The sequence below is a fragment of the Peromyscus maniculatus genome, chromosome 4, assembly GCF_049852395.1.
Source record: "Peromyscus maniculatus bairdii isolate BWxNUB_F1_BW_parent chromosome 4, HU_Pman_BW_mat_3.1, whole genome shotgun sequence".
NCBI lineage: Eukaryota > Metazoa > Chordata > Mammalia > Rodentia > Cricetidae > Peromyscus > Peromyscus maniculatus.
Window position 1 is genome coordinate 8,124,470 of NC_134855.1, and position 8,872 is coordinate 8,133,341.

Below are 8,872 nucleotides of genomic sequence, written 5' to 3' on the forward strand. Positions count from 1 at the left end.
TCCCAGACTCTCTGGGAGTGGGCTGCAGATAGGCTCTGAGCACCAGTCGCAGGGTGCTTGGGTCCCGCCCCTCCCATCATAGGTGCTCCTGGGGTGGGGAGGTCTGAGGGGCAGTCAGGTGACTGACTCCCTGTTTCTTGTCTGAAAGAAGCCCAGGCCCAGGGCTGGAGAGTCCCATGCTTGGGAGGTGTCAGGCCACTGTGAAACTGTTTTGTCACATGGTGGCTAGTCTTGGGGTCTACCTTCTGGAGCCCTAGAACTTGGCCTTGAGTGATACCAATGTTTCTAGAAATGTCTGCTTTGAGCTGCTTGAGGGACATTCCTTTAAGCATGCCAACAGCTGTATCACTGGATTCCATCCAATAATAAGCACAGAAAACCGTCATACAAGAAAAAATAATGTTTTTGCTGCTGATGAGCCACTTGTAGAGGAGTGAGTCTTAGTGACAGCGGGGGAGGCATGGCTAGATCCCTGCTCTCTTCCTACCTGTGATGAATTTCCTTTAGGGGTGCTTAGTGTCCGGTCATTCTCGGGCCACTAAGGCTGGGGGCTGCAGTTACCTGGAGTACAGTGAGCTGAGCAGATGGTGCGGTGGTGCTGGAGAGCCTCGGGTCATGGCTGACCTCCCCTAGAACCTTCCCTTCGTGTGTGTGGAGGCTGTCCCTTTAGCCAGGAGAGAGAGCCGTGGGGTCCCAGCCCCGCACTCGAGGACAGGACTGGCCGTTGGCTGGGAAGGCCCCCTCTGCTTTCCGGGCTTCCTTGCCCTGAAGAAAGGAGATGCGCCCTGGTGAGGGTGGAGGCGAGCCCTTGTCCTGAGCTGGGTGGTCACTGAAGGGGTCTTCCTGGACATGGGGCTGGGGAGTAGGAATGATAGCAAGGGTGGTCTGAACTGTGGTCTGAACTGCTCTGGACGTGGAGACTCCAAAGCTCACGTTTCTTGAGATCCCTCCCTGCTGCATGCCTGGCTTTGCCCACCTGGCTTCTCTGGCTCCCCTTCCTCTCTGCCCTCTTACCTGGCCCAAGACAGGGCTGGAGAGACTCCAGGGAGGCTGTGTGGGTCTGGCCGAGAACACCCAGCTTCTCTTGGGCTGCTAGCCTCAGCCCATTGCCTCATGTTGTCGACACACCCCAGGCTTTCTGGGTGCCGATCCCTCTACTGCTGTCCCATGCCTACCCAGGCGTGGACACTCACTCTTTCCAGCAATAAGCGCCAACCATACTCGGTCATGGAGATACTGTGAACACAGCCCATGCGTGCACTTACCAGCAGGCGCGAGACTCTTGAAGACAATGTTAAACGAACCTTTTTCTAAGTTTAAAATAAAAGATATAAAGAGAAATAAAATTAATTTTAAAGGACCCCTGGCTCTGGTGCTGGTTGCGTGGGGTCTCAGACTCACTGCGGCTGCTCAGGGTGAGCATGTTTGGGAAGATGCGTGAGGCTGTGGTTCCTGCGCTGTGCTGGACGACTCGGGCTCTGGACGGTCAGTCTGTACACCTGCTCTTTCTCATGGTCCTGTCTCCATTGGGACTGGTTCTGGGAGTGCAGATATCCCTGACAGGTGTCCCAGGACAGGAGTAGGCTTGGGGACACCTTGGTTTTTCTGTGTCTCTCTCTGTCTCTCTGTCTCTGTCTGTCTGTCTGTCTGTCTGTCTCTGTCTCTGTCTCTCTCTCTCTGTACGTGTGTGCATGCCTGTTTCTATGTGGAGACCAGAGGTCAATGTCTTCTAGGGCCCTCTACTCTATTTTCTGAGACAGTCTCTTGGTGAACCTGGCACTCACCAGTAGGTTAGATTGGTTAGCCAGCAAGCTCTTGTGGCTTACACCATTGTGTCTGGCTTTTCCCTGGGTTCTGGGAGTCAACCTCTAGTTCTTCTGCTTGTGGAGCTGACGGAGCCCTCCCCCTAGCCCCAGCTTTATTATTATTATTTTTTAATATAGGGTATCACTATATATCCCTGATTGGACAGGAAATGGCGACCAGTAAACCAAACTGGTCTGGAACTCACCGAGATCCCCTGTCTCTGCCTCCTGAGTGCGGGGATCAGTGTTCACCACCACACCTAGTCCTTCAACTTAGATTTTTTTTAGAATAAGAACTGTCTATCAAGGGTGACAGGGTTAGTTCAGGCTCCTATTCAAGTCACTCATGGACCTGCAAGTCTCCCTGCAGAAACCCAGGACAAGGTCGGGCACATGGCTATGCACCTGTCCCTCCCTCACTAGCTGATGAAGAGGCCACATGGGTCTATATTCCAGGAGGAGGAGCCTCCTCATTGGGACGTTTGTGTGCAAAGTTGGGGGACCCAAGGTTGCCGGAGTGACTGTGTCCTCAGTGGCCCTCCCCCCCATGCAAGGCCATTTGCGTGGACTTGGATGAAACCCAGACCTTGTGGAAAGGGCTCTTGGGCACTGCCTGCCAGCCAGTGTGGACTCACAAGTTGGGCTCTGATGAACTTGCCATGATGGTCCTGGGGCTTCCCCGTCTTATGGACAAGGAGGCAGGGAGTGTATGTGTGGGTGTGAGAACTGGCAGACCTCATGTCTTCGAAGAGATAGAGTCATGATTCTACCCGAAATCACTGACCACTGCACATTCAACCAGAGCAGATGACGACAGGCAAACATTTGGTGCCAAATAATTGTTGGTTATTACTAAGAAAGTCCTTAGCTCGAAGCACACCCTCCATCCAGGGTTCTCAGGCAAAAATCACCTTTCCACCTCACTTCCCAGAAGTCTGTGCATTTGGTTATGTCCGGCCCATTGAAAAGCAGGCTTCGAAGAAGGCTTTCTTCACCTGCAGGCTCCCCAGAATGGGTGTGGCCTCTGTAGTGCTCCGAGGGACAGGAAGGCCCTGTTCATCCATCTGGGCCTTAGGCCTGGCTCCTCTGGGTTCTTTGCATCACAGCACCAACAGTATGCGGCCTCTGCCCTTAAGGCTGAGACACCGGTGCTGGAAGCTGCAGCATGGGTTTCTCTGGCACTCTCCACCCAGATGGCTCATGGGTGGTGCCTGTGTCAGAGTTTGGCTTTTTGATTGTGGAATCAGCTCCTGAGTATTGTGTACAAGGGACTGTGGTTTGTGTGTGTGTGTGTGTGTGTGCACATGTGTGTGTACATCAAAAGAGAAGTCCAGTCAATCACACAGGCCAGACCAAGGAGCTTAGGAAACCGTCTTTGCATGACAGTGGGTATGGCGGCCTGAGTTAGGGGAGTGGAGCGTGCAGAGGTCAAGCGACTTCCAGGTGACGTCTGATGGCCCAGTGAAGGCCCACTACCTGCTCTAGCTGATGGTGGGTTAAATTAGAAGTCCAGGCTAGGCTGAGAGATAGCGATGCCAGGCCCAGGCAAGCAGGGGCAGGGCCCCTTCAGGGCCCCAGGCCTGGAGCCGAGTGTCTGGAGTGGGCAAGCCCACCGCCGAGAACCGCCAGGCGGCAGGTGCTCCGTGGCCCTCTGCCTGCCAGCTGCTGTGGTAGCTGTTCCTCCACGGAGCCTCCGCTCCGGCGCTGTCCCAGAAGAGCCAGAGAGCGGGGCTGGGGCTGCATTGGGACTCTCAGGTCTGCAGACATTTCTAGAGGTTGGAGTGCTTTCTGCGACTTGTGTCTCCATCTTCAGTACCGCCTGGGTCCTCCTCTGCACTGGCTCCCATCTGGTTGGGGTCCAGGCACTTGAGGGGGCAACAGACCACAGCACACACACTACCCCCACACTGCCCATTAGGGGGCTGTGCAGAGACAGTTGGTAATGTGCTTGCATGAATAAGGAACTCCATGAAAATGAAACAAAAATCAGGGTGGATGGCTCCTGAAGAACCACATCTGAGGTCAACCACTGGCCTCCACGGACACACACACACACACACACACACACACACACACACACACACACACACACACACACACAGTTTTCTGAGTCATTACACAAGCAGCCATAGGAAAGCCCCACAGCATCCCCCCACACACACACACGGCATGGCCCCAGCACCCTTTCCTGCCTATAAATCACAAGAGCTCTTCCCCTTCTCGGGAAGAAAGTGGCCCTGAGAAAATCACCGGGCTAGGAGGCTTCAGAAAGGCCTTCTATCCACCCTCTGCCTCCCCGCTGCAGCCCGGCCTCTTGGCTTAGCATGTCATGGAGACTGGGCTTGACGCTCACAGGCTCACCCTTTTGGCACTGGGAACTGCTGTCCCTTGAGACAGGGTCTCACCCTGTACCCTGGATTGGCCGGGGTTTCGGTATACATCACAGACTGGCCTTGAACTTACAGCAATCCTCCTGCCTCAGTCCTGACTGCTAAGAGGATAGGTGTGTACCACTGTACCCACAAGGAGCAGGCGTGAGCATGAATGAACGCTCCTCCTGGGCTGTGTCCAGAGAAACAAACTTCTGACCACTCTGGGGCCCGCGAAACGCCAGCCCATTTGTGTCTGGGCACAGCCCTGCCCACTTGCTCCCCAGACAGGATGGCTGGGAATGCAGAGACAGGGTTATCTCCACCCCAGTTCTGGCTTTGGTTTGTAGTTTATCAGGTGACATTTTAAACCAGACCGGCGAAGGGTGGCTCTCTGGGGAGAGCAGCTGGACACCCGGGCTATTCCTGGCTGCCACTTGTCTTCCTGAGTGAGGTCTGGTGAGGCAACCATACTTGTCTAGTCTCCTCAGTCGGGAGGCATGCACACCTGGTCAGCCTTCCTCACCAGCCCAGGCCAGGCAGGCTTCATGATTAACAGGGATCTTGTTCAGAGCATCCGTCCTGGAAGCCAAAGTTATCTAGAGACCAGAGATGCTGTGTTCAGCTGGGATGAAGCTATCTCTGTGTACAAGCAGGATGCTAGGGGTGTGGGGCGGGGGAGGGCATCTTGCTGGGTGCCATGGTGACCTGGACTTCTTCACTGTACCTTTGAGGGAGAGTGCTTACGGCTGTAAACCTGGTATCCCTGATTCTTTTGATCTAGATGTGGCTCATCACCAAGATGTGACAGGGAAATGGAGACCCTGTAGGCCTAGTCCTGGGGGTGGGGGAACTAGGTGTCTGAACACCGAGGAACTCTGTAGGGGCAGAAGTTCTCGGCCTGGTGGCAGGGTGCCTAAGCTAGCCGCCAATTTTCTCTGCTGCCTATCAGACAGAGTGGTTAACCAGGACTTCGGATGCCGTTAAGTATGAGGCTGAGGGATTTCCTGTAAACAACCTGCCACTTCCTGTGAAGGTGAGGTAGGGCAGTAGCCTGGCTCCTTCCTATAAGCTCTCTCTGCCAAGCCCCTCTGCAGTCCTGCCTGCCCTCTGAGCAGGAGAGTGGCACAGCATGCCAGCCTTCCTCATGAGAGCTGGGGATCCCACAGGAGCTGTGGCCGTGAGGCTGGCAGGCTAGATGGTCTCATGCCCGAGAACCCAGAAACGCCTAATCGTGCCTCTGAGACACCTTACCATCCATGAAGGGAATACGTCCCCTGTTAGGTGGATGAAGGCCCGTAAGGTCCAGGCTCCAGAGTCCAGAAAGCTGCCTGCTCCTGAAAACACCTTTAGGGACCACCTCACCCCGCCATGCTGAACCCCAGGTACACAGGCCTCATGGAAAAAGGTGGAGGGATAAACCCACTGGTTTACCTGGAATGGTACATGTGGCCTAATCATCTGGAATCTTACTAGAATTGCTTGGAGTAGCATACGGGGCGTTTACCCACCAACCCCACAGCTCCCCAGAGCTTCCTTGAGTGCGAGCAGCAGGAAGTATTAGATAGAAGGATTTAGATTGTGGAGATGAACAGATAGAAAATAAAGGATAGCCTCCAGAGGGCCTGGAACCTATTCCAACGAATAGAGCCCTGACTGTCTCTGCCCCCGGGTATTTATAGAGACCCCCCAAGGGGTGGAGCAAAAAGACCTCCCCCCAGCACAGCCAAGTGCAGACCATCTCAGACACCTGCACTCAGGCCCGTGGTCCTGATCATCCTCTCTATGAGGACCTGCTGGGTAAAGCCACGAGGAACCTGAGAACGGGCTCCCACAGTAGCAGGGAGGTGGTGTTGCTCTTTTTAAAAAGCAGTTTCTCAGAGGCTGAAGAGGAGGCTTGGTGGTTGCTTGCTGTGGCTCTTGTGGAGGACCAGAGTTTCATTCCCAGAACCCATGTTGGGTGGCTCACAACCACCTGTAACTCCAGGGGCTCCAACGCCATCTTCTGGCCTTTGTGGGCACTGCACTCTTGGACACACACACACACACACACACACACACACACACACACACACGTTCCTTTTAGCCATCATCAGCCCTCCCTCAGGCTCTTCTCTGCCTCTACCCGCCCCCAGCACCCACACCCCTGCCTTGTTAGGACCTGCATTTGTCTTTTTAGATTTTTATAGGAATGAACCAAATGCCATGCACTTTTACTCACAGAGATCCGCCTGGCTCTGCCTCCCAAGTGCTGGGATTAAAAGCATGCGCCACCACCGACTGGCCCAGCATGCACTTTTTTGGTCTAGCTTCTTGGAGTCATTACATGACATTGTTCCTGTTGACAAGCCTGTAGACACTGACCCTCACTGCCAGACTATGCCACAGTTACTGTATTTGCTCATTTTTATTTTTTAAGATTCAAACTTTTTTATGTTTATAAGTGTTTGTGCGTGTATGTCTGTGCACTATGTGTGTTCTAGTGCCCATGGAGGTCAGAAGAGGGCTCATTCAGATGCCCTGGAACTAGTTATGGATGGTTGGAAGCTACCACATGGTGCTGAGAACCAAAGCCCGGACATCTGCAAGAACATCAAGTGCTCTTCACCCCTGCAGTGCCTCTCCAACCTCTACTTGGTGGTGGGCAGCCAAGCTTCACCCCTGCAGGGTATCTGTAGCCCCCGGCTCACTCAGTGGTGGGCGGCCAGGCTTCACCCCTGCAGGGTCTTTATAGCCCCCAGCTCACTCGGTGGTGGGCAGCCAGGTTCACCCCTGCAGCGTCTCTGTAGCCCCCGGTTCACTCGGTGGTGGGCAGCCAGGCTTCACCCCTGCAGCGTCTCTGTAGCCCCCGGCTCACTCGGTGGTGGGCGGCCAGGCTTCACCCCTGCAGGGTCTCCCCAGCCTCTACTCGGTGGGGGGTAGCCAGGCTTCACCCCTGCAGGGTCTCTGTAGCCCCCGGCTCGCTCGGTGGTGGGCAGCGAGCCTTCGTCCATTCTGAGGCTGTCACAGATGAGTTGCTATCATGAACTGTTGCTAAGCACCGAGATGCACAGTGAGTACTAGGACTGCAGTGGCTGGGCCATGGGAGCTGTGCGTTTAAAGAGAGGAACAAGTGCTCTCCAAACTTGGACCATTCTACACTCCAGCCAGCAGCGCAGGAGGGGACCACCATTTTAAATGGTGTGTGTGTGTGTGTGTGTGTGTGTGTGTGTGTGTGTGTGTGTGTGTTCTCTCAGGAACAGCTCACCTTCTTTTTTGAGACTGCATCTGTCACTGGGACTCTGGGCTCAGTGATGCAGTTTTCTGCCTGGCCTTGGCACCACAGGGATCCACCTGTCTCCTCACGTCTGGGATGACAGGGCACTGCCACACCAGGCTCTTTCCAGGGGCACTGGAGACAGTCGGGTCCTCACTTGCCTGGCAAGCCCTCTACCCTGGAGCCATCTCCCCAGTCCCATTTTCTAACTTGGAAAACCTTAGCAGATACACAGAAACCTAAATCTTGTATGTGCTCATGGGGCACAATCCTGGTTGCTTTTCCTGCTGCTGTGTTGAAACCCCCCCCCCCCACAAAGCCATTTAAGGGAGGGTTGAGAAGGGTACAGTCTGTCATGGCGGGAAGGCATGGCACCAGAGTGTGAGGTGACTGTTCCCAAAACCGAAGCCAAGAAGCAGAGGGTGATGGGTGCCGCAGCTCCAACTGCTGTCTCCTTTTTATGCTGCTCTCGGAGTTGGAGCCTGGAGAGGTACCCCAGGCTTTAAAGGTAGACTTTAAAGGTAGGTTTCTCACCTACCTAACCGAGATACTCCCTCACTGACATGCCCAGAGGCAAACCTCCTATGGGATTCTAGAGCTTGTCAAGTTGGTGACCACTGTTAACCAGTACAACAGGGACCACACGGAGTTCCCAAACGTGTCTAGAGTTGGTGACCACTGTTAACCAGTACAACAGGGAACCACATGGAGTTCCCAAACGTGTCTAGAGTTGGTGACCACTGTTAACCATTACAACAGGGAACCACATGGAGTTCCCAAACGTGTCTAGAGTTGGTGACCACTGTTAACCATTACAACAGGGAACCACATGGAGTTCCCAAACGTGTCTAGAGTTGGTGATCACTGTTAACGCTCACAGGGACCACATGAGGTTCCTGTACACCTATCTACAGCTGATGATCACTGTAACCTTCACAACAGGGACCACTGGAGTTCCCATACACCTATCTACAGCTGATGATCACTGTAACCTTCACAACAGAGACCACTGGAGTTCCCATACACGTCCACAGCATGTTTAAGTCAGGTGGAGCGTTTACATGCCCTTCAATATGGATTATTTATTTCCTATCTTCCAGGTGTTTGAAATATGTGACACAAAGTCACAGTGCCCGCTGCAGCCTGCCACAGCTATCTGACCACAATGGCGCCGTGGACCCTACGGCCCCCTGCCCCCATTCCAGGCTTAAGTGTAGACATTCATACAGAGGTGTCAGAGTGTCTTAGCTAATGATTGTTTCTGAAATAGCATTTCCCTGTGTAGCCCTGGCTATTCTGGAATTCCCTCTGTAGACCAGGCTGGCCTCAAACTCACAGAGATCCACCTGCCTCTGCCTCCCGCGTGCTGGGATTAAAGGCGTGCGCCACCACACTGGGCTGTCCACGTGCATCACTCTTCTGCTCTGTGCTACTCATCTTTG